Source organism: Rhipicephalus sanguineus, chromosome 2 (assembly GCF_013339695.2).
Source record: "Rhipicephalus sanguineus isolate Rsan-2018 chromosome 2, BIME_Rsan_1.4, whole genome shotgun sequence".
Taxonomy (NCBI): domain Eukaryota; kingdom Metazoa; phylum Arthropoda; class Arachnida; order Ixodida; family Ixodidae; genus Rhipicephalus; species Rhipicephalus sanguineus.
In genome coordinates this window covers 77,214,473-77,240,245 of record NC_051177.1, presented here as the reverse complement: position 1 = coordinate 77,240,245, position 25,773 = coordinate 77,214,473, and the positions used below count along the sequence as shown (strand labels likewise).

At 48.4% G+C, this 25,773-nt stretch overlaps 2 non-coding genes across 2 annotated transcripts; both read left to right on the top strand.

Moving 5' to 3' along the window:
* Positions 1 to 13,460: 13,460 nt before the first annotated feature.
* On the top strand, positions 13,461 to 13,533 carry Trnav-aac (transfer RNA valine (anticodon AAC)). The gene has a single exon. It is a non-coding gene; the product is annotated as a tRNA-Val (tRNA).
* Positions 13,534 to 19,124: 5,591 nt separating this feature from the next.
* On the top strand, positions 19,125 to 19,197 carry Trnav-aac (transfer RNA valine (anticodon AAC)). Its single transcript has one exon. It is a non-coding gene; the product is annotated as a tRNA-Val (tRNA).
* Positions 19,198 to 25,773: the final 6,576 nt, after the last annotated feature.

The window sequence follows — 25,773 nt, the reverse complement described above, 5'->3', positions numbered from 1 at the left end:
CCCGAATTTGGTCCCTTGTCATCGAGACTTGAAAAGATGACGACTCCGACGACAAGCCAGGCGAGTCAAACTACCGATGCGCATTGTTCTCCTCTCGCGCATGTTTTTCATGCGCTGTTGGGAAACGGGTGTCTCAGTTTGCGACTGCTTCTGCGCAGAGCTGATAGACGGAGCGATCAAGGCGACGGTGAGTTAAGGCAAATTTATATACATATATACAGAGGCGTTACATATTCGGCGCTGGGGCCGACAGCTTATTGGGCTCGCACAGCGGTGCGACGACGACCCGCGATTTCTTCGTTCGCTGTCTCGTTGTCTCTCTCTCTCCGCGCAGCTTGGTTCTTTTATAGCCCTGGGCGATCGCTTGCATCAGCCAGTAGTGCGAAGCCTCCAATCAGGAACCGCCGTTGGTCGCTGGCTCGAACCGGATCCGCGGGAAGGAGGGCTTGCCGCACGTTGCGGGAGAGATTTCCGTCGGTTGCGTCAGGCGCAGCGCCGGAGTTGCCGGGGATTGCGTAAGGCTCCCGCCTCGTTGCATCAGCTGGTGTTGACGCTGGTTGAGTCAGCCTCATCGCCGGAGTTGCCGGGGATTGCGTAAGACTCCCGCTTCGTTGCATCAGCGGGTGTCGACGCTGGTTGCGTCAGACGTTTTACCAGCTTGAATTCCTTGTCGAAGCAAGGAAGTTTGGGTTGGGAGCCCTGGCATAACAGCGCCACAAACACCAAGACCATTCCATGGAGACATTTTCGAAGATGTGGATGACTGGCTCGACCACTTTGATCGGGTTGCCAGCATCAACGAATGGGACGATGTTCGCAAGCTGCAGAGAGTTTACTTCGCATTGGAAGATTCTGCGAAAACGTGGTACGAGAACCACGAGGGCTCCTTTGCGACATGGCAAGAGTTTAGTCGACAGCTCCGCGACGCGTATCGCAACGTCGAAAGGAAGGAGAGAGCTGAACAAGCCATCTCGTGTAGGAATCAGCGGCCGAACGAGCGAGTTTCAATGTTTGTCGAGAACATGCTTCGACTCTTCCGGCGCGCAGACCCTGCCATGTCAGAGGAAAAGAAGGTGCGGCACTTGATGCGCGGAGTGAAAGAACAGCTTTTCGCTGGACTCGTGCGCAATCCACCGACAACTGTGGCCGAGTTCATCAGTGAGTCAACCACGATGGAGCGTACTCTCCAGCAGCGGTCGTCACAGTACGAACGCAACGACATCACAGCCACTGCATGCTCCATCGGATCTGACCGCGAGAGGCAGGCCCTCGCAGACTTCATACGAAGTATCGTGCGGGACGAACTGCGACAACTCCATGCAGTAGGAGCCCAACCACCTGTGACTGCACTCGCGGACGTAATCAGACAGGAAATAAGGCAGGCGGTCACACCTCTTGCGCCGCTCGCACCACCAATACCTGAGGCCCCCGTCCTGACATATGCGGCGGCACTGCGATCTTCTGCGCCACCAGCACCGGGTCTCACTATGCGGACAATAGACCAGGCTACGCACCCATTCCCGGACATCGCTTCGAATACGCCTCCCGGGTCAAGGTTTCCGAGCGCACCCACATATCCGCCGTCTGCCTCGAGACAAAATGCTAGCAAGGCAAGTGTGTGGCGCACGTCGGATAATCGTCCGCTCTGCTACCACTGAGGCGAAGCGGGTCACGTGTATCGCAACTGTCAGTACCGTCAAATAGGTCTCCGCGGCTTCCACCCTGATGCTCGATGCCCACGCTACGGTGAGCGCCCCCGCGAAATCGAGGCGTATCTCACGGGCCAGCGAATTCCTTCGACTGTTCAGCGCCGCCAATCGAGATCGCCATCGCCTCGCCGGTCAACATCACCTAGCTTGCCCTCGTCGTCTTACGCTCCTTTCAGGAGCCGGTCACCGAGTCCCCGCAGGGGAAACTAGGAACCGCGACTTCTGGGGGTGAAGTCGCTGACCGACGAACTTTGAAAGAACCTCCCTCGACGCAACGACCCGACGACGACCGTTCCGGTTTTTCACTATTTTCCGACAAGAAAAAGATCGTTTCTGCTGACATCGCCGTATTCGTGGACAACCATGCTGTCACCGCCCTCGTTGACACCGGTGCCGACTATTCTGTTATGAGCGCCGCACTGGCATCTGAAATGGGAAAAGTTATTACACCATGGCAAGGACCCCAGTTGCGCACGGCAGGTGGCCATCTGGTGATGCCGTCTGGAATGTGCACGTCGCGTATTCGAATCAGTGCGTCGACATTTACAGGGTCTTTCCTCGTGTTGCCTGTCTGCTCTCGGCCAGTCATCCTGGGAATGGACTTTCTTCGTGAATACGGCGCCGTCATTGACCTCCGTGAATTACTTGTATCATTCGAGGAACCTTTTCCTGCTGCCACTGAGAGCACGGAACTACCGAAGGCAGCATTACGTGTTGCCGATGATTCTGTGACTCTGCCGCCTCGAAGCAGTCTCTTTGTGACTGTGGAATTGGGACAGGACGTGTCCAACGCTGTAATTGCGGAGGCATATTTGTCTTTCCTTCTTTCACGACAAATCTGCATTGCCCGAGGAATCATTCAGCCTAGCAACAGACGAGCTCACCTGCTGGTCACGAACTTCAGCGACGAATATCGTCATCTTGCCAAACGCACCGCCATTGCATACTTTGAGGAAATTGCCGACGCCCAGGGTTCGTCAACATTGGCTTCACTTTCGTCTGGCGACCATTCTACCGAGGACTTCACGAGCACTCTCGACGTAAGCCAAGGTCTACCCTTAGCACAACGAGAAAGCCTTTTGCGTATGCTCGGCTCATTTCAAGACTGCTTCGCTACAACGTCGAAGCTTAAACAGACACCGCTTGCTCAGCATCGTATTATCACCGAACCCACCGAACGACCCATTCGACAACATGCCTATCGGGTGTCGCAAAAGGAACAAGACGCTATACGTGACCAAGTTCAGCAGATGCTTAAAGACGACGTCATCCAGCCATCGACCAGTCCCTGGGCTTCACGAGTTGTGTTAGTAAAGAAGAAGGATGGTACGTTGCGCTTTTGCGTCGATTATCGGAAATTGAACAAGGTCACCAAAAAAGACGTTTATCCTCTGCCCCGAATAGATGACTCCTTGGACCGTATACGCAATGCCAGATATTTTTCCTCCACGGATTTACGTAGTGGCTACTGGCAAATCGCAGTTGACGAGCGTGACCGCGAAAAGACGGCTTTTATTATTCCTGACGGCCTCTACGAGTTTAAGGTCCTGCCTTTCGGTCTATGCTCAGCGCCAGCTACTTTTCAAAGGATGATGGATTCGGTTCTCACAGGGCTCAAATGGAAGTCGTGTCTCGTTTACCTTGGCGACGTGGTGGTCTTCGCCGATACGTTTGAACAACACGTCCAGCGCCTGCAGACGGTCCTTCAGGCAATTAGAACAGCTGGGCTTTCTCTCAAACCTGAGAAGTGCCATTTTGGATACGAAGAACTGAAATTCCTTGGCCACGTTGTGAGTCATGCCGGCATCCGCCCCGACCCCGAGAAAACCAGCGCCGTTGCCGCATTTCCCGTGCCCACAAATAAGCGCGACCTACGCCGATTTCTCGGGCTCTGTGCGTACTACAGGCGTTTCGTCAAAAATTTTTCGAAGATCGCTGAACCCCTCAATCACCTTACAAAAGACGGCGTCCCGTTTGTTTGGGGTCAGGATCAGCGCCATGCCTTCGACACCCTCCGAAACCATCTCCAGGCTCCACCTGTACTGGGTCATTTTGACGAAAACGCTGACACAGAGTTACACACAGACGCCAGCAACGTCGGTCTAGGCGCCGTATTAGTTCAGTGGCATAATGGCGTAGAGCGCGTGATTGCTTATGCGAGCAGAACGTTATCACCTGCTGAGAAAAACTATTCTGCTACAGAAAAAGAATGCCTAGCTGTTGTCTGGGCCATAACAAAGTTTCGACCATACTTGTACGGCCGCCCATTCAGGGTAGTTAGCGACCACCATTCTCTTTGTTGGCTCGCGAATCTCAAGGATCCCTCAGGTCGTCTCGCACGATGGAGCCTTCGGCTACAAGAATTCGACGTCACCATCGTACACAAGTCTGGGCGGAAACACACCGACGCTGACTGTCTTTCACGTGCGCCAATTGGAAATGCCAACACTGACCTTGAAGACGACGACACTTTTCTTTCCGCCGTGTCAGCAACCAGCTTGGCTCAGCAACAGCGTGACGACTCGGAGCTCAGCCCGCTCATTGACTACCTGGAAGGGCGCACATCCCAACCTCCTCGAAGTTTCGCACGCTCGGTAGCCTCCTTTTGTTTCCAGGATGGAGTCCTTTATAAGAAGAACTTTGACCATACGCAAGCTACATACCTGCTAGTTGCGCCAACCACGCTTCGTGACGACATTTTACGTGCTTGTCACGATGAACCATCGTCTGGACACCTTGGCTATACGCGCACGTTGCAACGGATTCGCCGCTCCTACTACTGGCCACGACTCGCGAAGACTGTGAAGCACTACGTTCGCACGTGTCGCGACTGCCAACGACGTAAGACTCCACCTATACGACCAGCGGGACTGCTACAACCAATAGCCACACCAAAGGAGCCTTTTCATCAGATTGGCATGGACTTGCTCGGATCATTCCCCACGTCTTCGTCTGGAAATCGGTGGATTGTGGTCGCTACCGATTACTTAACACGGTACTGCGAAACAAAGGCACTTCCAAAAGCTACCGCAGCAGACGTCGCCCATTTTTTCGTTAACAGCGTCATCCTCCGCCACGGAGCGCCAGCTGTCGTCATCACTGATCGTGGGACAGCTTTCACCGCAGAGATGCTGCAAGAAGTCTTGAGGTTAAGTGGCACGGAACATCGCAAAACAACGGCCTATCACCCGCAAACAAACGGGCTGACCGAACGACTGAACAAGACGATTGCAGACATGCTGTCAATGTATGTAGCCATTGACCGCAAGAACTGGGACGATATCCCTCCTTACGTCACTTTTGCGTATAATACTGCAGTTCAAGAAAGTACCGGTTTCACCCCTTTTCGCTTAGTCTACGGTCGAGAGGTCACCACAATGCTCGACGCCATGCTCCTCCCCGACAACCTAGAAATGTTTTACACGGATGCTGCGATGTTCGCTCAACGCGCCGAGGAGGCCCGTCAACTCGCGCGACGCCGTATTCAGAGTCGCCAAACTGCAGACGCACGCCGCTACAATCTTCGTCACCGAGAAGTTACTTTCAATCCTGGTGATGAAGTCTGGGTGTGGACCCCCATCAGACAGCGCGGCCGTTCAGAAAAGCTGCTGCGCCGCTACTTCGGACCTTACAAGGTTGCACGACGTCTCAGCGACGTTACTTATGAGGTTCTTCCAGAAGGCACCTTGAGACGTTCCAGTCGCCTTCCACAAACTGAAGTCATCCATGTTTCCAGGCTGAAACCGTACTTTTCCCGCTGTGACTCGACTGTGGAGTGCCATTGACTTCATTGACGCCTCAGCGTGTGTCCCCTTGTTTTCTCTTTTTCGTTTTGTTCTTTGCTGTTATTTGACTCATAGTTTGACAGCAGCAGACTACGTTCTTTTGTGTTACGACACATTTATTTCGCTTGTATAGTATCCTTCTTCACTTTTCTTTTGCCCTCATGTACAGCATCGAGACGATGCTTCTTTGGGAGAGGGGGTAATAACACATACCACCCCACTGTGGCACATACACGTTTGGGTGTGAAGAAGAAGAGAACGTTTTTGCTGCTCTGGTTCTGGGGCAGACGTCGGCTCCTGGTTCTCTGTCTTGTTTCGTCCGCGACAATATATATATACTTCCAATATATATAAACACGTTCCCCGTGCTTTCCGCCAAAGTACCTTGCCTAAAAGGTAGCCTGGTAACGACGAGGGTTCTTTGGTTGGAAAATAACTTGAAAGGAAGCCACAACATTAATTAGAACTTAATTAGAACATTAATTAGAAATGGAAGCCAACTTTCACGACTTTTTAGTGGCACATTAAACAAGGCGACTCTTTCCGTATTTGAAAAAACTGGCACATGTCTGTTGGCATTTAGGTAAGTTTTTGCCGTGTTTGAATAAAAGGGCAGGTATCCTTAAATTTTACGAAGATTTTGTTCGTAGATTCTAAGGAAATTTTTTTCAGTGTGGGGTTATAACAGGTGTGGATGTCCGTACAGACAAGTCGGGTGGCGCGGGGTCTTCCATGCGTGTTCTCTGGACCAGAATAATGTTAATTCAACAACAACAACAACAACAACACTTTGTTGTGCATTTTTTGTCTTTAAAATGCGCCTGCTCGTTTGTGTCTTTATACCAACGCGCACAAGTTATATAATTTTTTAATGATGCTCTTGTCAGATTAACGAAGAAAAGTAATTTGAAAAGTTGTAAGGGCACCTTTTGGGCATATTTGCTGTTTCCTCACGAGTAACGATATGCCACTTTTTAACTATATTTGGAAATATTGATATCAATACTCCATATGTCAAAACTCTAAGTAAATGAAAGCGATTGTCTTACTTTACCAATTTAACTATCGGTAAGCGCTGGCCGCGTCGCGGTGGTAGTGTTACAGTTGTTACAGCTGACGACTCGAAAGACGCTAGTTCGATCCCGGCGTTGGTATTTCGATGGAGGCCAAATACTAGACGCCCGTGCACTGTGCGATGTCAGTACACGTTAAATAACCCCAGGTGGTCGAAATTTCCGGAGCCCTCCACATATAACACGAAAGTTCCGGAGCACTCCTCATAACCATATCGCGGTTTAAGAACTTTAAAAAAATCCAGAAATTATTACTGTTTGTAAGCGCCTTCACGCCTCGTAATATGTGTCACTTTGTGAGCGCTTAATAATTACTCATACGTGCTCCCAACAGCAAAAGTTTGCGAGACTGTGGCTCCATATAAATTGTGAATTTGTGATCTATTAGTGCGCAATGCTTCTAATCTAGCTTGTAACTACATAGGCTGCAATACCATCTACAGCCTGGAACACTTATTTGGATTTTATATTTATAGACAAAGCGAGGGTACAACTTTCTCGAATATTTAGAGTACAGCAAACTGTTACTTTTGGCTGTACGCCTTATTTCTAGCTCTGTGATGGCACGAAGTGAGAAGAGAATGAATGAATGAATGAAAGCAATACAGAATGCAAAATTCGAATGTCTTCGCGAATTCTTTTCTTTTTTGTATGGGGCTGTGAAATAGTCAAGCTGTTTTAAAACACTGCTTTTTTCCACAGTCCTTTCTTTCTGTACGACAAAATGGAAAACAAACTTTGACTTTGACTTTGAAAAGCCCAACTATAAGCCTGCTAGTTTCAGGGAAACGAAGGAGCGGCTGTCCATGACTGTAATAATAGGAAAACGCAATAGGTAGGCGTGGCATAATGACAAAGGTTCGCGAAACGCACGCTTCCGCGTCCATAGCCATTCTGCCAGCCACCATCTGCGCATAGGCGTGTCATGCCACGCTTGTCGTCAAGAATAGCGCCATCTTCGCTCACACATCACCGCCCAGGCACTACTGGACGGACGCTGTTTTTCCTGTACAAGGCGGCACCGCCCTCCACGTGCGCAATGCTGGCGAAACTTGCACAGTGCCGACGAGTCATTGTGCAAGCTTCGAATGAAGCTCGCATCCGTGGACGCGGATCACGTGACCGAGAACTTCTTGATTGTACTTCACTGGTGCCTCATGCAGGGGATATGAAGATTGATTTTTCCTTTGCGGTTGATACACTTCGCAGTCTTGCGCGATGGGGCCCGAACGCACTACCACATTATATTGGTTAATATCATAATTGTTAGGGTTTTATGACCCAAAACTATGATATGATTATGAGGGACACCGTAGTGGAAAGCTCTGGAAGTGACGATCTGGTGTTCTTTAACGTGCACCTAAACCTAAGTACACGGGTCTCAAGCATTTCGCCCCCAGTGAAATGCGGCCGCCGAGGCTGGGATTCGAGCCCGCGACTTTCGAGTCGGCAGTCGAGCACCATAACCATAATAAAGTTCTCCTGGGATGTGGTAACATTTTTAATGTATTTTTTGGCTGGCAGAACGGGCTTCAGATGAGCGGTAGACATTCCCATGTGCCGCCACCAACAGGCAGAGTAAAGTGCAGCGCCGCGCATATGTGCACCGGATGGATGTAAACAAAAAAATATTGTAACGATGTTCCATTGTGTCCATATGAACTATTGGCCTATAGTGCCGAAGAAGGGGCCCAGTATGTTAAAAAACGTCGGCAACAATAGGCTCTTTTAGCTGAGGGTCGCTTACGCTCAGCCTCTCGCAGATGTAGCGTCCCGAGAGAGTGCAGGGAACTGCATAGATTTCGTGTTTTTGATGAGCGCGTTTTGCCGAGACGCGTTGAGCTTGGCTGCAAAACGACGGCGAAACCAAGTGGACGCGTCTTCACGCTCCGGTCAGTTGGCTTCACGAGCGGAGCGAGAGATGCGTTCTACGTTCCACCGGTCATACGATCGTTCTGCACGTGCACTATACTGTTCTTTCAACGTGCTTTTGTGTCAACCGAGTCAAGCGCCCTACAGTTGCTTTACGCATTCGTGTGAATTCGCCGGTCTGACCGGAGCGTCAATGCCCAGCTAAAAGTGCCTAATAAACTTACTTTTAAGGCAAAAGCCTTAAATGGCGGCGCTCCCGTCCGCGATACTTGCGCGAGATTTCGCGCGACCTTGCGAGGCTCGCAAGGTCTCGCAAGGCCCCGTCCAAACACCCACGTGACCTGCTCCAAGGTAGCGATGACGTCACATCATGACGCCATCATTTGAGATCGTCGATCGGTCAAAGGCGTACCGATCAGGCAGTGTACAACAGAGGAGGTGCGGAACACTTCAGGGGAGGGAGAGGAACTTTAGAATTGTTTGAGACCGTCAAAGTAATTTTGTTTTGGTTCGAGCCGTTTGAAAACTCGAAGACACTGCAGTTGAATAATCCTATTAGTAATGAGTATACATTTGAAAATGTAGCTATTACATTCTCAGACAGTGCGCACATGCTCGATAAGCGTGCTGAGTTACGTCGGTTCCTGACAAAGACATAGAAATAAAGCTTTTCCCTTCATCTGATTTTCTAGCAGCTTCGTCGATGAGGTCGTCATCGTAGATAGCACACTCGTAACACGATGTCAGGACAAAAATGGTGTGCTTCACTGCATCTGGTTCACGTAGTCTGAATGTATACAAATAAAACACCTGCATCTACCTTGATGCACTGGCAGATGTGTGACAATATCGTTTCGGACGACGTAAACGTGACGCCACAATTGGGTTTTATTGTAAAATATCGCTAAAAGCATTGACTAAGTAATAGCGAACATAGTGATATCGTTAATGCGTGAATTCCTATTCTTCTTATCCGTATTACGTTCAGCGATAGCTGAAGAAGCGGATTAGGTGAGTAAATGATATTTTCTACTCAAGGCCAGCTCAGGAACGTCCCTTTTTTATTTATTCTTTTCGTTGGCGGAAAATGAAACATGTCCTTTCATCATAACTTCCGGCACAACCTGTTCCTTTTATTTTTTCCGCTTTAACTTCGTCGCTTAATATATTTTTTACCTGCTGTTCGGCGGTTATGCGGAATTCGAGCATGTCCTGTGGGGCTGCGCCTCTGCCGGTCCCCCTTTCACCCAAGAGGAAATGAAGAGACCCATTAAGGCCCAGGACCAGACCTCTCAAATCTTGGCCCTCCAGAGGGCCCGTGCGAGGGTCGTCAGGTTTAACCTGATGGTCCCCGAGTGGGCCTAACCAGGTGACGTTGAGTTTACTCGCGTCTATTGTGGACCGAATAAAGTTGTTTCACTCACTCACCTGCATCGTTATGTATTCTTCTAAGAAAACGGCTATAAAGTTGTGAAATCTCCGACGGTAGTTGTGATTGTCAACTACGCGTTGCGAAAAGACAGTTTTGTCAGGCACGCAATGGGGAAATTTAGCCTTGCACCTACGTTACGCGGCAATGGATGCATGCACTGCCGCCGCAATGAAAGTTCCTAGTTTTCTTGCTGTAGCAAGTTGTGAAAGAAGTGTAGATTCCTTTATGGTGTTCTTTTAAGTTTCCTTTAGGCATGTATTATGTTTCTATTAGGCTTCCAACAGACAACACGCTCAACTTCCTTGAAATACTTAACTGCGAATAGTTTCGTCACACAACAGGGTACAAATAAATCGGCATCATAACATTTTAGTGCCCATGCGCTAGAAATGCAGCATGTAATTTTCGTACGTAATTTAACCCGCATGGAATCACAGCGTGTAACCAGTATGGAAATAGAGCGCGTAATTTAAACAACCATGCCCGAGTGGGAAGCAACCGGTCGTTTAACGAGGCCGCTCTCGAAGAGCGCAGTCGTCAAATTCTTTCCTCCCAACGGGCTGCGTAGCTGTGCTTGAAGATGGCGTACCTTACGACCTTATTATGCTCCTGGGCCTGCATAGTATATGGCAAACCCGAACGGCCTTTCACAATGCCGATGCATACCTGCCAAGTCTCCCGGATTACCCGGGAGACTCCCGGATTTTGAACGTTTCTCCCGGTTGTACGGGTCATAGGAAAATCTCCCGGAAATCCATTTTTGCCCCGCGCGTCCAGTGCTTTGTATGGCCACATGAGCAGAGTTGTCTGGCCACATAGTAGAAAGTATTCTTCTTCTTCTTTTTTTTTTAACGATGGTAGAAACGTTCAACTCAGTTTCATTGCGCATAAAGTAGCTGTGCACTTTGTGCCGCAGTGCTGCCAACGCAAACGTGTCATAGCGCTGCAGCCGCGTCTTGCCTGTGATGCGTACATATTAGTACATAAAAAAGGTGCGCTCTGTTTTCGCTAGGAGAGAGCGCTCGCAAGAATTATGGCGCCAACACAAGCTCGTGATGCAGGTGGCTGTTTGATGTCGTGACGCGAGATGGGACGTTCCGCGTACAGATGCGCAACACACAATTTAAAAATTAATGCTAAATGTGTTATAGGTTATATCAGCCGTTAATATTTCGTAAATGATGCGTTTTTGTACATACAAATCTATCCCACAACTTATCTCGCCTTCAGTATTTTGTCACTACTGCTTTAAGTGGAGAGCCCAACACTTAAAAGGGTAGCCGTTACCGATATGTCTGTCGAGATAGCGCGTTCGCCAGCGCTCGCGACCGTCCCCGTCTCAACGGCGCCCCTTATGGTCCCTTGCCCGACGAAATAACTGGTAAGCAAGCGACGACAGGCCTCGCACGCGGAGCGATGTTATCGCATGTGCCCTTCGCGCGACGGTGATGGTCGGGTCGTTTCATCTCTGCTTCAACCGCGTTCGTCCCTAGCGCTTGCGCGCTTTTACTCGCACGTGAAACAGACGATGCGTAAGCGATGTTATCGGTTTGGACTCTGTACAGATCAGCGGCGACCGCAAAATCCCGCTGACAGTTTTAGATTAGCGTACGCTAAGTTAGCGTTAGCGTTTGCGGCCCGCTATTTCCGTCACTTAACGGGAGCCCGCAAGCGGTTAGCGCACGATGCATGCGCAGTTGCGCGAGAAGCCAACGCACAGCTTTGCGCACGCTCTTCTAAAACTGCCTGGTAGGCAGTTTTAGATTAGCGTACGCTAAGTTAGCGTTAGCGTTTGCGGCCCGCTATTTCCGTCACTTAACGGGAGCCCGCAAGCGGTTAGCGCACGATGCATGCGCAGTTGCGCGAGAAGCCAACGCACAGCTTTGCGCACGCTCTTCTAAAACTGCCTGGTAGGCAGTTTTAGATTAGCGTACGCTAAGTTAGCGTTAGCGTTTGCGGCCCGCTATTTCCGTCACTTAACGGGAGCCCGCAAGCGGTTAGCGCACGATGCATGCGCAGTTGCGCGAGAAGCCAACGCACAGCTTTGCGCACGCTCTTCTAAAACTGCCTAGTAGGCAGTTTTATATTAGCGTACGCTAAGTTAGCGTTAGCGTTTGCGGCCCGCTATTTCCGTCACATTAACGGGAGCCCGCAAGCGGTTAGCGTACGACGCATGCGCAATTGCGCGAAAAGCCAACGCAAAGCTTTGCGTACGCTATTCTAAAACTGCCTAGTAGGCAGTTTTAGATTAGCGTACGCTAAGTTAGCGTTAGCGTTTGCGGCCCGCTATTTCCGTCACTTAACGGGAGCCCGCAAGTGGTTAGCGCACGACGCATGCGCAATTGCGCGAAAAGCCAACGCAAAGCTTTGCGTACGCTATTCTAAGACTGCCTAGTAGGCAGTTTTAGATTAGCGTACGCTAAGTTAGCGTTAGCGTTTGCGGCCCGCTATTTCCGTCACTTCACGGGAGCCCGCAAGCGGTTAGCATACGACGCATGCGTAATTGCGCGAAAAGCCAACGCAAAGCTTTGCGTGCGCTATTCTAAAACTGCCTAGTAGGCAGTTTTAGATTAGCGTACGCTAAATTAGCGTTAGCGTTTGCGGCCCGCTATTTCCGTCACTTAACGGGAGCCCGCAAGCGGTTAGCGCACGATGCATGCGCAGTTGCGCGAGAAGCCAACGCACAGCTTTGCGCACGCTCTTCTAAAACTGCCTAGTAGGCAGTTTTATATTAGCGTACGCTAAGTTAGCGTTAGCGTTTGCGGCCCGCTATTTCCGTCACATAACGGGAGCCCGCAAGCGGTTAGCGTACGACGCATGCGCAATTGCGCGAAAAGCCAACGCAAAGCTTTGCGTACGCTATTCTAAAACTGCCTAGTAGGCAGTTTTAGATTAGCGTACGCTAAGTTAGCGTTAGCGTTTGCGGCCCGCTATTTCCGTCACTTAACGGGAGCCCGCAAGTGGTTAGCGCACGACGCATGCGCAATTGCGCGAAAAGCCAACGCAAAGCTTTGCGTACGCTATTCTAAGACTGCCTAGTAGGCAGTTTTAGATTAGCGTACGCTAAGTTAGCGTTAGCGTTTGCGGCCCGCTATTTCCGTCACTTCACGGGAGCCCGCAAGCGGTTAGCATACGACGCATGCGCAGTTGCGCGAGAAGCCAACGCACAGCTTTGCGCACGCTCTTCTAAAACTGCCTAATGTCCGTATAATTGCTATCGCAGTACCCCCTCCCCCTCGCGCGGTCGGCATACTTTATACCGCCGCTCCAGCGGTCGACATATTTTATACCCCCCCCCCCCCTCCCCGTTGAGTAAATCTCCCGGATTCCGTTTCTCCAAACTTGGCAGGTATGCCGATGTGGAAGTCAGACCTGTTCGCGATTACTTTCGCGAATGCCTGTGTTGTTTTGTCGAAATGCAGAAAGTGCAGATGGATGTACCGGAGTGGGTTCCCAGAGTGGAGTCGTTGTTACGCATGCCAAAGTTTTAACATGTAGTCAGCTAACAGCTGATGGTGTATCATTGTACTGTTCCCTGGTTTGCGATTAGCGTGTGAAAATACTTGTATGAGGCTACAAAGAAAAAAAAGTGCTTGTGGGGTAGTGGTCATCACATCCGCCTAACACGCGGAAGGTCCCAGGTTCGATCCCTGGCAGGCACATTTGCTTTTCTTTTAATCTTAAAATTTTCGTTTTTTTTTGCACTTAGATTGTTCACATCCATTCCTACCGGAATAAATAACGCTTAGAACATTTATAACACCAAAGTGTTTTATGCCGAGGTCCACCACAGCTCCACTGACGCATTTCCGTCATGAATATGACGTTCTAAAATATAAACACTAACATATGGCAAAGAAAAAAGTTCCGTCACTGGGAGTCGAACGTACGACCCATCGATCCCCAGCGCGCGGCGCGAAACGACTCCGGCACAGACGGCACGTTCTTTGACATGCTAACGGCGTGCTATTCATATACACCATCTGCCGGTGGCTGTACTCAGAGATCGCGGTACATCAGCGTGTTTTCGTTATCACTAGCGAGATGGCGCGAAGGGCTCGAACGGCGCGCGTCGCCCCACGCGTTGAGATGACCGTGCGTCTCTACAGGGCGTGGTCGCTCCTGCGCGCGCGCTTCTTGTACGTGTTGCGCTGTCACCGCAAGTTTGCGCTGAAGTTAGAGAGAGCACGAAGGTCACTTCGCTCACTCCAGCGGCCGCTTTTGCGAAAGGAGCGCGCTGCTCACAAACAAATAAGTTACAACTGTGACAGTTCGCGCTCATCCTGTGTATACTTGTGCGTTAGTTTCGTGCGTCATCCTTTGTATTTGACCAGCGCGCTTTAACTGTCGAGCTTTGACAGTGGTTAGTTCGCGCTCATCCTGTGTATGTTAGTTCCGTGCGTCCTTTCTGCTTGAGCAGCGCGTTGCAGGTTTCGAGCTGCTTGCCGTTCTTCACGTGACATTACAACTTGTTGCTATAGCATTCATTCCTTCGCCCTCGGGGCGAAACAATCCACAACAAACGCTCAACTACGTTTGTGAAGACACGTTTTACTTTCGTGTTATACCGATTCCTATGACAGAGGGATCAACCGTGTTTTTTTTTTGTACTTCGCGGGCATCTGTGGTAAGCAGAAAAACACTATTACTTAATAGATAGGAACTTCGAAACAGGTAATCACGTGGCATTTCAGCGGGTTCCCAGTCACTGCGGAATCGAGGGAAATGAAATGGCAGATGAATTGGCGAAAGGCCGCTCATCATTACACACAAACCCGCCTCATTACTACATCCCAATGGGACATGCACTGAATTTTACGAAGAGCAAAACATGAATTATGCTTATCCACCTGGTTCTCGTCCCGCACAAAGGAATCGATCTTGTACGCTGTTCACCCTAACCTTGAGTGCCGATTAGACCCCCAGCTCCCAAGACGCATCGACACACTCATCCATCGCCTAAGGCTCGGAACCACTTACACAAAGCACTTCTTATACCGAATTCAGCGATGCATAATCGTCAACGTGTTCGTGCGGCCACGACGACGAGGATGTGCATCATCTGTTGCTCGACTGTCCTAAGCACGACACACATAGACAGCGACTCGAACAGGAACTTCACACGCTGGACTCTGAGCGAACGTTTTCCTTAGCGAAAATACTAGGCCCATGGCCGGCTAGGATAAACCGCAAAGCGATGAAAGTGCTCCAACGTTTTTTTGAAGAGACCAATATTTGCGATGGTTACTGAGCGCACTATATTGAAAGACTGCACCGCGACGGTATGGGCGCTCTGTTTAAACGAGAGTTCTTGAACTTGCAGGACTATATATATATATATATATATATATATATATATATATATATATATATATATATATATATATATATATATATATATATATATATATATATATATATATATATATCTATATATATATATATATATATTGTAGCGGGGTTGCAGCGGGGTTGCAGTGGTCTACAAGTCCGGCCGTCTACATCAAGACGCCGACTGCCTTTCTCGGTACCCCGTTGACGATCCAGACCACGTAACGGATGACACGTCCATCTGTATCTCCTCGCTCTCTGCTTTCGGCAACATCGGTGACGAGCAACAGCGTGACGCGTCCCTACGAGATCTAATCACCCGCCTGAATACTGACTCGACGGACAGTTCGCTTCGCATGTTCGTCATCATAGACGGTATCTTATACCGCCGGAACATGCGCCCAGTGGGACAGGAACTACTAGTTGTAGTACCCACTCATCTCCGCTCGACCGTACTTCAGCAACTACATGATGTACCAACGGCCGGCCACCTTGGTGTTGCCAGAACGTACGACCGTGTCCGCCGACGCTTTTTCTGGCCCGGCCTCTACCGTTCCGTACATCGTTATGTCGCTTCTTGCGAGTCGTGCCAACGCCGGAAAAGGCCAGCTGTACACCCCGCCGGGCTCCTTCAACCCATAGACATACCTGCTGAGCCTTTTTTTTCGTGTCGGCCTCGACCTTCTGGGACCTTTCCCACTTTCTCACAACGGTAACAGATGGGTCGCCGTCGCTACGGATTATTCTACCCGTTTTGCCATTACGAGACCTCTCCCGAGCAGCTGCGCTACAGACGTCGCCGACTTTTTGATACAAGACGTCATCTTACATCACGGCGCTCCTCGTCAACTCGTCACGGACCGAGGCCGCTACTTCTTATCCAAGGTAATCGAGGACCTACTTCGCTCTTGTGCAACCAAGCACAAGCTTACAACGGCCTATCATCCCCAAACGAACGGACTCACAGAACGTTTAAATCGCACGATCACTGACATGCTCGCCATGTATGTCTCGACTGATCATCGCGACTGGGACATTGCTCTACCCTTTGTCACTTTCGCTTACAATAGCTCGCGCCACGACACTGCTGGATATTCTCCCTTTTACCTTTTGTATGGAAGAGAACCGACCTTGCCGTTCGACACGCTCGTACCCATCCCTGACCACATCTCCACCGAATATGCTCGCCACGCTATCAGCACAGCCGAAAAGGCCCGTCAGATCGCCCATCGACGCCTTTCGGACTCTCAACTCAGCCAGAAACATAGATACGACAGTTGCCACCGGAACGTTCGCTTCAGTCCGGGTGACCTCGTTCTCCTGTGGTCTCCGTCTCGGCATGTTGGCCTGGCCGAAAAACTTCTGCCCAAATACTCCGGCCCCTACCGTGTGCTACGCCAGGTGACTGAGGTTACCTATGACATCGCCCCTCTGGACCCTACGACGCCCTCTACGTCTTCAAACGTCGTCCACGTCGCTCGCCTGAAGCCGTACCTTTCGCCCATCACCTGCTAACAGGCGCCGAGTCGGCGCTTTCGCCGCCGGAGGTCGATGTAGCGGGGTTGCAGCTATGACTATGGTGAGGTGTGCGAAGAAGAGGCAGACGACGTGTCGGTGTGCTGGAAGTAACAACCGCCATCTTGACTGCTGGACCATCCTACACTGTAAATAAGTTATAAATATATTCGCAACAATATATATATATATATATATATATATATATATGTGTGTGTGTGTGTGTGTGTGTGTGTGTGTGTGTGTGTGTGTGTGTGTGTGTGTGTGTGTGTGTGTGTGTGTGTGTGTGTGTGTGTGTGTGTGTGTGTGTGTGTGTAAAATTTGTGTTCATTTGTTATCCTAACAACTACAGTGAAACCTCGGTGATACGATCACAGCTCATACGAATTTTTCGTCGGTCCCGGCCAAGGCCCATTGGCCTGCAATGTAATGGAGTACGGTTGTTGCGAACCGATTTTCACCCAGCGACGTTTGATACGAACGTACGCTACCGCACAGGTGAGGTGCTGTCCGCGCTGTTGTGGAAGACGCGCGAAGCACGTGCGAGCGCGCGAACGGAAGTGTGGGCATGCGCGCCGCACCTCCAAATCGTCAGAATCGCAGTGTAAGCAAAACACTTTTCTTACAGTCAGAATAAACCTTCAGAGACGTGTCACGGCCTCCGAGATTGTGTGCACGAATCTTTGAGGCTCTAACATGCGTCCGTGTGCCTTCGCGTTTACATCACAGATGACATTAGCACCGTGCTTTTTTTTTCTAACGCGTTGACCCAGACTGCTGTCGTTGTAATGCGTTTACAATGCCTGCCTCTTGCATCAGACATCCTATGAAAGGTGTACGAGGACCGAAAGAAGATGAGGACGGTCTTGGTGAAGGAGTCAGGCCTCACAACGTCAATATGCGCGACCTTTGAGGTCGTACTTGTGGGGGCACGGCCGTAATCTCCCAAAAAACATGCCCAACACCTCCGCGATAACAAAATCATAACACAGGACCGTGGTTCTGTAATTTTGTGGCCTTGATCCATCGCGTGAAAGTACTTCTTTCGTTACTTCCGCTGCAGTACTCCAGTGCCAAGCAAAATAGCATTCTAAAATTTGGAAGGGGCTATCTGTCTCGGGTCAAAACGCGCCTGGTTCATTAATACGCACGTACGGGCTGTGCATTTACGAGTGCTGGTATGATTTCCGACATATAAAAACTTAACTGACAATCATTCAGGCTTATTCCTGATGTTGCTGCGGCCCTGTAAAAGAATAAATGAAAATGTACGCCAGCTTTCTTTTGTCGCATGCTATTTTTCCATGCCTTCTGGTGATACGAATTTCGGATGATACGAATATTTTTGGTGGTCCCGTGAGATTCGTATCACCTAGGTTTCACTGTATGTGTAAAGGGGTTGCATCACCAATCAATGGTGACAACAACTCCTTCATTAATTTTCTATTTCAATACTAATAATAAAAAACTTCGAAACTCTCTAATCGCATGTTTTGCAAACTGATCTACAACTCTCTCGTTATATATTTCTCCCAGCTTTGTTGCTTCAGAAGTTAATGAATTAATCTTGCCTAATTAAGCAGTTAAGCAGAACACAAAAATAGTGACTTACTCCATGCAGTAGTCAGCAACGTGCATTTGACCGCGTTGTCATAGAGTGCGTCGGCATATCTTAAGGCAAAAGCCTCAGATGCCTCATCAAACGCGAAATTTAACCGGCGTCCAGCGTCGGTGTCCCCCGTCGGTGGCGACAACACGAATGATGTAAAAAATCATCATCACATGATGACGTCATCATACGACGTTGCCATGACGCCACAGATCGACAAAATATGTGGTCATTGTGACGTCACTCTGACGTCATTACAATACATCATTCCTTAGTCAAAGGTGGGCCGATCCCGGAGGCAGTGCAGAAAGCTTACAATGCGCCCGGTCCTGGAGGCATTGCAAAACTATGTTAGTTGCAGGAAGCTTTCGGATGGGAGCGCGGGAGAACCAATAGATCGACTTCAAAGAAAAAGAAGATGGCTTTCGCCTTCGAGTCGAGTGCGGCGGTCGCATAACGGAGCCTGCGAGTTTTTTCAAACTCTGGCTAGAGTTAGCTGGGGCACATTGTATACTGAGGACCTACTACGTCATATCCGCTAGTGCTAGAATGTCCCACTGGTGGCGCAAACCGTGTCCTACATTTACCTTAATTTATCGATTACTGAAGCGCTGCTGCAAATTATAGTGACGTTTCAGACATTCTCAAATATTAGCGTTTCACTATAGCATTATTTGTTGTTTGTCATTAGTGTCCGTTTCAACAACCACGCCCGAGACGGAGAAACCGGTCACGGAATGAGGTCGGTTTCAAAGAGAACAGCCGTCAACTGCTTTCCTCCAACCCGACCGTGAAGCCGTGCTTGTGGTGTAGTGGTTATCACATCCGCCTAACACGCGGAAGGTCCCAGGTTCGATCCCTGGCAGGCACACTTGTTTTTTTTTTTTTCGGCAAGTAATCGAGAATTTACTGTTTTTGTACTTTGTTCACACGCATTTTTTACGGGAATAAACAACGCTTAGGACATCTTTTTATCTAAGCAAAAGTGTTCTTGAACAGTACATTGAACTGCAGGTTTTTGTCTTCTCAAATGTACGGTAACAAATTAGTGGAGTGCATGACACACAAAAAAATCTGCTGCCATCAAAAATGCCATTCATAGCTATTATAATGTGTGATAAAACAGTAAGACAAAAACAATGTCCTGTTAGGAAGCTAGTCTGCACAGATGTGCTTGTGGTGTAGTGGTTATCAACAGAGGCTGAATTTTTAGGCAATAAAGAAGCGCGTTTTAGCGCAAAAATAGGCAGACAGAACAACGTTTTAGGTGCCAAAAATAGGCAGGCAAAACACGTTTTAGGCCTCCAACGTCGTAAACATTGGCACAATAAATTTTTGCATAAATGCAAATAATTTCAAAACAGACGTGCGAGCTGTACATTTCCTGTATCTTTCCTGTACGACAGGAAAGCAAGACATGTTATTGTTTATGATGGCACAAAGGCGCCAACAGTTCAACATAGCCGTGAAATTGTCCTTTTCTCCCGCGCGGCTCGCAGAATGTGGTCTCTCCTTTTATTCTGTAGCATGGTGAGTCAGGTGTCCACTGTCGAATCAACCCACTTCTCGGTCTCTTTCTCTTCGGCATGGCTGAGAAGAGCAACCAAGGAGAAGATAGCCAGACCGCTAAAAGACCAGAAGGGAGGGATGCCTCGTATTGGTCGGGTCTAATCGCGTAGGGTCAATATCTCCCCTGTCCTTGAACACCTTAAGAAGCAGAATACAAACAAAGCAAAAGCCGCGTGCACATCACATTTTTATTTCTTTTGCTCTTCACTCTTTTTTCTCCTGACGGCTATCCACGGTTTCGCATTCGCCAATTCCGCTCGCGCCATGTCAGCGCGGCGGCGTATGGTGGCCGGCGCGTCCCATTTCACTGCTGCTAGCAGTTGTTTACTGGAAGTTGGTTGAACTAGAAGCTAGGCTGAACTCCATAGAGTTCCGAACAGTCAATGTTGCCCGGTAACACGAATAACGGTCTCAAACTGCACTCGAAAAGGACATTTGAGGTTAAATGGAGTTCATATAGGCACCGATATTGAAAATAGGCATTTAAATGCACTTATAGGCATTTAGGCACAAACGCCAAAAATAGGCATTTATAGGCACTATAAAAACACTATAAAAGCACTTCTTAAACTCTAATTCGTGCTCATACGTCAAAATGGGCGATAGGAACGCAAGCAACAAAATAGGCATATGCCTAAATTCCGGTCTCAATATATAGTTATCACACCCGCCTAACACGCGGAAGGTCCCAGGTTCGATGCCTGGCAGGCACACTAGTTTTCTTTTTTCAGTAGGTAACTGCAAGTTCTCATCATTTGCATTTATAATGTTCACATACGTTTTAACGGAAAGGAAATGTGCTTATACATCTTCTATATAATTTAACATAAATGCTCTTGAACATACTGTATTGCTGCTTTTAAACTTCTATGTTTCCAAAGACTTTACTTGTTTGTGCTTTGGGTGCAGGGCTGTTTAGAGGGTTGTGCTTTCATGATACAATCGGATATAATTTTAAGCATGCGATCGTTGTCAAGTAAAACTAAAGCTGAATCCGAATGAAGCATTTGAACTGAGATTCACACTTCGCCACGGCTGACTTTAGCTTGCGAAGGGAGGACGTTTGGGCGTGTTGGTTGTTCATCTTACTTCAGAAATCATAGTAGGCTTTCCGTAGTCCAGTAGACTTTCCGGATGTATATTGCAACCAAAAACCACGCGTGTGTCCAGCCTAAGCGAACCGGCTAAAAACGCAATAGAACACTGAAGATAAGCTGACGGAACAATTTTATATGCGTTTGCGACACCTTCATCTGCGCACATGCAACTAATGCAACCATGCAACCAGCCCGAATTAGAAACTCTTGCGTAAGGGAGCATGCAGGATTCGCATATCTTCTGTTTTAGAGCAAAGAAACACGACGACACAGCGCTACTAATAGTAGCGCCGGGTCCTCGTGTGTTCTTTTGGTTCCTCGTGTCTCTTCGCTCTAAATACATAAGATGTGCAGTACCAACTAGCCCAGCAGTCGGTTTTATTGATGACTTGCATGATCACTGTTCTTTGTTTCTTGCTGTGTTCTTTTTTTTTCGCTCGTTTGTTTCTTTCTTTTAACCGTTCTTTCTTCTATCCGCAGCCCGCCTCCGCTCATTGCCAACCACGTGACCCCTTGCGAAGCCGGCCAATAGGCGTTGCTTGGTTTATGCCCTAAATACACTGTCACGACTCGGGGCCGAAGCACAAGCTTCTCCCAAGATGTGGCATGGGGGTTGGGCCTCTGGTGTATGGCTTGCGCCAATCGCCGGTATGAAAGAGTCAAGTGCCTTTTCCAATCAAAGAACAACAAGCTTTAATAATGCGTTTAAACAAAGATAAAGATACTTCCACAATAACCGAACATTTCTCTTGAAAACAAAGGTGAATTAGTTATACAGTCTACAATTATTCCGAATAAGTGTAGCATGCATGAAAGTTGAAATCGGTAGCGACAATGAGCAATATCGGATGGAAGACCAAACAGCAAGAGCTGAACCAACAATTAGAGTTCACAGTCCACTAAGTCAAGCGATTGACATATGTAACCGGGCGCAGCAGAGTCCTTCAACACCGGCGCCGTTCATGAGCGACCGTCGAAGCTGGCGAGATGGGTAAGCGGCGGCTCGACGAGGACCGGGGGTGCTGGGCGGCTGCGTGGTGTCCCGGGAGTTGCCCAGCGTCGATTTCTTCTCTGGCGCAGAGCAGACTGATGAAGCATCGGATGGGGCCGTATTTTATACGTTTCTCCGGCCGCCGGTCCCAGCTTCTAGTGTAGTGTCGATGCCTCTTTGAAACGGTCACGTAGGCACTGGTTGCTACCGGGCATGGTTCACACTTCACTTTCGGTGTCCTTCACGGGCGAACCAGTAGCTCACAGACAAAACACCAGTCACGCGGTCGCCTAGGCACACGGTCTAAGACGTAGCACGGATACAACGTCCCGTGATTCAGATTCCGCCGTCGGTGACTGTTACGGCAAGCCGTTTAACAATAGACAAAACAAAAGCACATGATCTGCGACGTGGCTCAGACACAACGTCCGGTGGTTCAGACACAACACAAACACAAGCACATGATCTGACACGTAATTCAGATGCACGTCTTAAGGCTCTGGCTCTGCTGGCGGTGACCTTCACGGCAAGCAGTTCCATACTAGACAAAACAAAATCACGTCACGTAGCTCAGATGTTCGTCTTATGCTCTGCTGGCAGTGGCCTTCACGGCAAGCAGTCAAAACAAAAATAGACAAAATAAAAATAGACAAAACAAAGACACATGATCAGGAGCAGCTCGGATGCTCGTCTTACGGCCCCCGCTAACACACACTAAGCGGTGCGCGTACGCTTACGGCACACCACTCTTAGCGAAGAATTAGAGCCCTTTCGCCTTGGGCGTAAGTGACAAAAAAAACCCTTTTCATGGCGTACGTTAGGACCTTATGCGCAGGCAATGTTAATCATATGCGACTTTTGTGACATACACCGTTAAATAACCCTGAAATAGACCCTGAAAATAAGTAAGCTACGTACTCAAATGCAAGAGCAATCGTAATATGCATGAGTTTACTCTAATCAATTTACACCGTGCACTAATTATGCACGCGGTAACTCGACTAGGAACTTGACTGACTGGTCAGTAACTTGATTCCATGCACAAGTTCTTTTGAACAATAACAAGTAGATATCTAGTTCTCATTTGAAAGCCGATATTAAGAAACCGCATAATCTTTCATCTTTTGTTATTTTATTCTCTGGTTATACGTTATAGTCCTTTACCTTTACAAAAACTAGCCGTTTTAGCTAATCATCTGGAAGCACAACTATAGAGAATTGGCTGAACAAGCGCGCTATTCTTAGCCATGCGTAGGTTCAGAAACTCGTGGTTAATCTGCCAGGCTTTTACGATGGCGATCTCATATCGTAATCAAACGCGTGTAAAGCCAATACCGAAGATTGCAGATAAAGGCTGCTGGCTCTGTTTAGAGTAAGGAGGTTAAGTAATCGATCGAACGCTTTTGCATATCGGGCCAAGAGCCTTGACCCAGCCGGCATGTATACAGGGCGTTTCGGTAGAAAGCGCTACATACGATGTTAAATATATATTTATTCGACAAAATCTGACCTCTTTTTTCCGTCGCTGTGACGCCACTGCAAAAGGACAACCCAGTGAAGACTGTTTACCGAAAATACAAAAATAAATAAGTGAATTCTCAATCCACCACAGAGAGTTAGATGTCCCTCTTGATGCTCACTCGCTAAGGCTCTGCAAAAGTTTTGAAAGGTTACACTGAAAGACGAGAAAAGAAAAAAGATCACTGTGATTTGTTTTTATCAACGCTTTCGGCTATCACCGCCTTACAGAGTTGTAGCTTAAAGAAAAGGATGTGAAGGCTACAGCATAAAACACATACCACTCTACTACCAGATTTTTTGTTAATCCTTGAAGTTGCTCCAGCAAGACTTGATGCTACATCTAATGTGTACACAATATTAATGAGAACTAACAGACAATAATGCCAAGGAAAGTATAGGGGATGTTTTTAGTAGTAAATGTAAGGTAAATGTGAAGAAAGAAAAGTGGACGAAAAGATAGCTTGCCGCGGGCAGGGACCGAACCTGCGACCTTCGAATAACGCGTCCGATGCTCTACCAACTGAGCTACCGCGGCGGCCATCCCCCCGTCCACTTTATAGGGTATATATGTACATTTAAACGTGGGAGCGTCAGTCAGCGCCGCCAGTAGCCATGACGGCGAGTGTGGAACACTCTTTGTTTCTGCCTGTTGGCGTCACGTAGCACGTGAACTTATACGAGCTGGCAACTGACCAATAATCCCTCGCATACTACCTGAAAGCATCAAGTCTGCCAGAACGAGGCCCTCGCTATGAATGAAGGAAAGAAGTGTTAATTTCAAGGGCTCGTTTTCTTTGTTATACACAATATTAATGAGAACTAACAGACAATAATGCCAAGGAAAGTATAGGGGATGTTTTTAGTAGTAAATGTAAGGTAAATGTGAAGAAAGAAAAGTGGACGAAAAGATAGCTTGCCGCGGGCAGGGACCGAACCTGCGACCTTCGAATAACGCGTCCGATGCTCTACCAACTGAGCTACCGCGGCGGCCATCCCCCCGTCCACTTTATAGGGTATATATGTACATTTAAACGTGGGAGCGTCAGTCAGCGCCGCCAGTAGCCATGACGGCGAGTGTGGAACACTCTTTGTTTCTGCCTGTTGGCGTCACGTAGCACGTGAACTTATACGAGCTGGCAACTGACCAATAATCCCTCGCATACTACCTGAAAGCATCAAGTCTGCCAGAACGAGGCCCTCGCTATGAATGAAGGAAAGAAGTGTTAATTTCAAGGGCTCGTTTTCTTTGTTATACACAATATTATCTTTTCGTCCACTTTTCTTTCTTCACATTTACCTTACATTTACTACTAAAAACATCCCCTATACTTTCCTTGGCATTATTGTCTGTTAGTTCTCATTAATATTGTGTATAACAAAGAAAACGAGCCCTTGAAATTAACACTTCTTTCCTTCATTCATAGCGAGGGCCTCGTTCTGGCAGACTTGATGCTTTCAGGTAGTATGCGAGGGATTATTGGTCAGTTGCCAGCTCGTATAAGTTCACGTGCTACGTGACGCCAACAGGCAGAAACAAAGAGTGTTCCACACTCGCCGTCATGGCTACTGGCGGCGCTGACTGACGCTCCCACGTTTAAATGTACATATATACCCTATAAAGTGGACGGGGGGATGGCCGCCGCGGTAGCTCAGTTGGTAGAGCATCGGACGCGTTATTCGAAGGTCGCAGGTTCGGTCCCTGCCCGCGGCAAGCTCTTTTCGTCCACTTTTCTTTCTTCACGTTTACCTTACATTTACTACTAAAAACGTCCCCTATACTTTCCTTGGCATTATTGTCTGTTAGTTCTCATTAATATTGTGTATAACAAAGAAAACGAGCCCTTGAAATTAACACTTCTTTCCTTCATTCATAGCGAGGGCCTCGTTCTGGCAGACTTGATGCTTTCAGGTAGTATGCGAGGGATTATTGGTCAGTTGCCAGCTCGTATAAGTTCACGTGCTACGTGACGCCAACAGGCAGAAACAAAGAGTGTTCCACACTCGCCGTCATGGCTACTGGCGGCGCTGACTGACGCTCCCACGTTTAAATGTACATATATACCCTATAAAGTGGACGGGGGGATGGCCGCCGCGGTAGCTCAGTTGGTAGAGCATCGGACGCGTTATTCGAAGGTCGCAGGTTCGGTCCCTGCCCGCGGCAAGCTATCTTTTCGTCCACTTTTCTTTCTTCACATTTACCTTACATTTACTACTAAAAACATCCCCTATACTTTCCTTGGCATTATTGTCTGTTAGTTCTCATTAATAT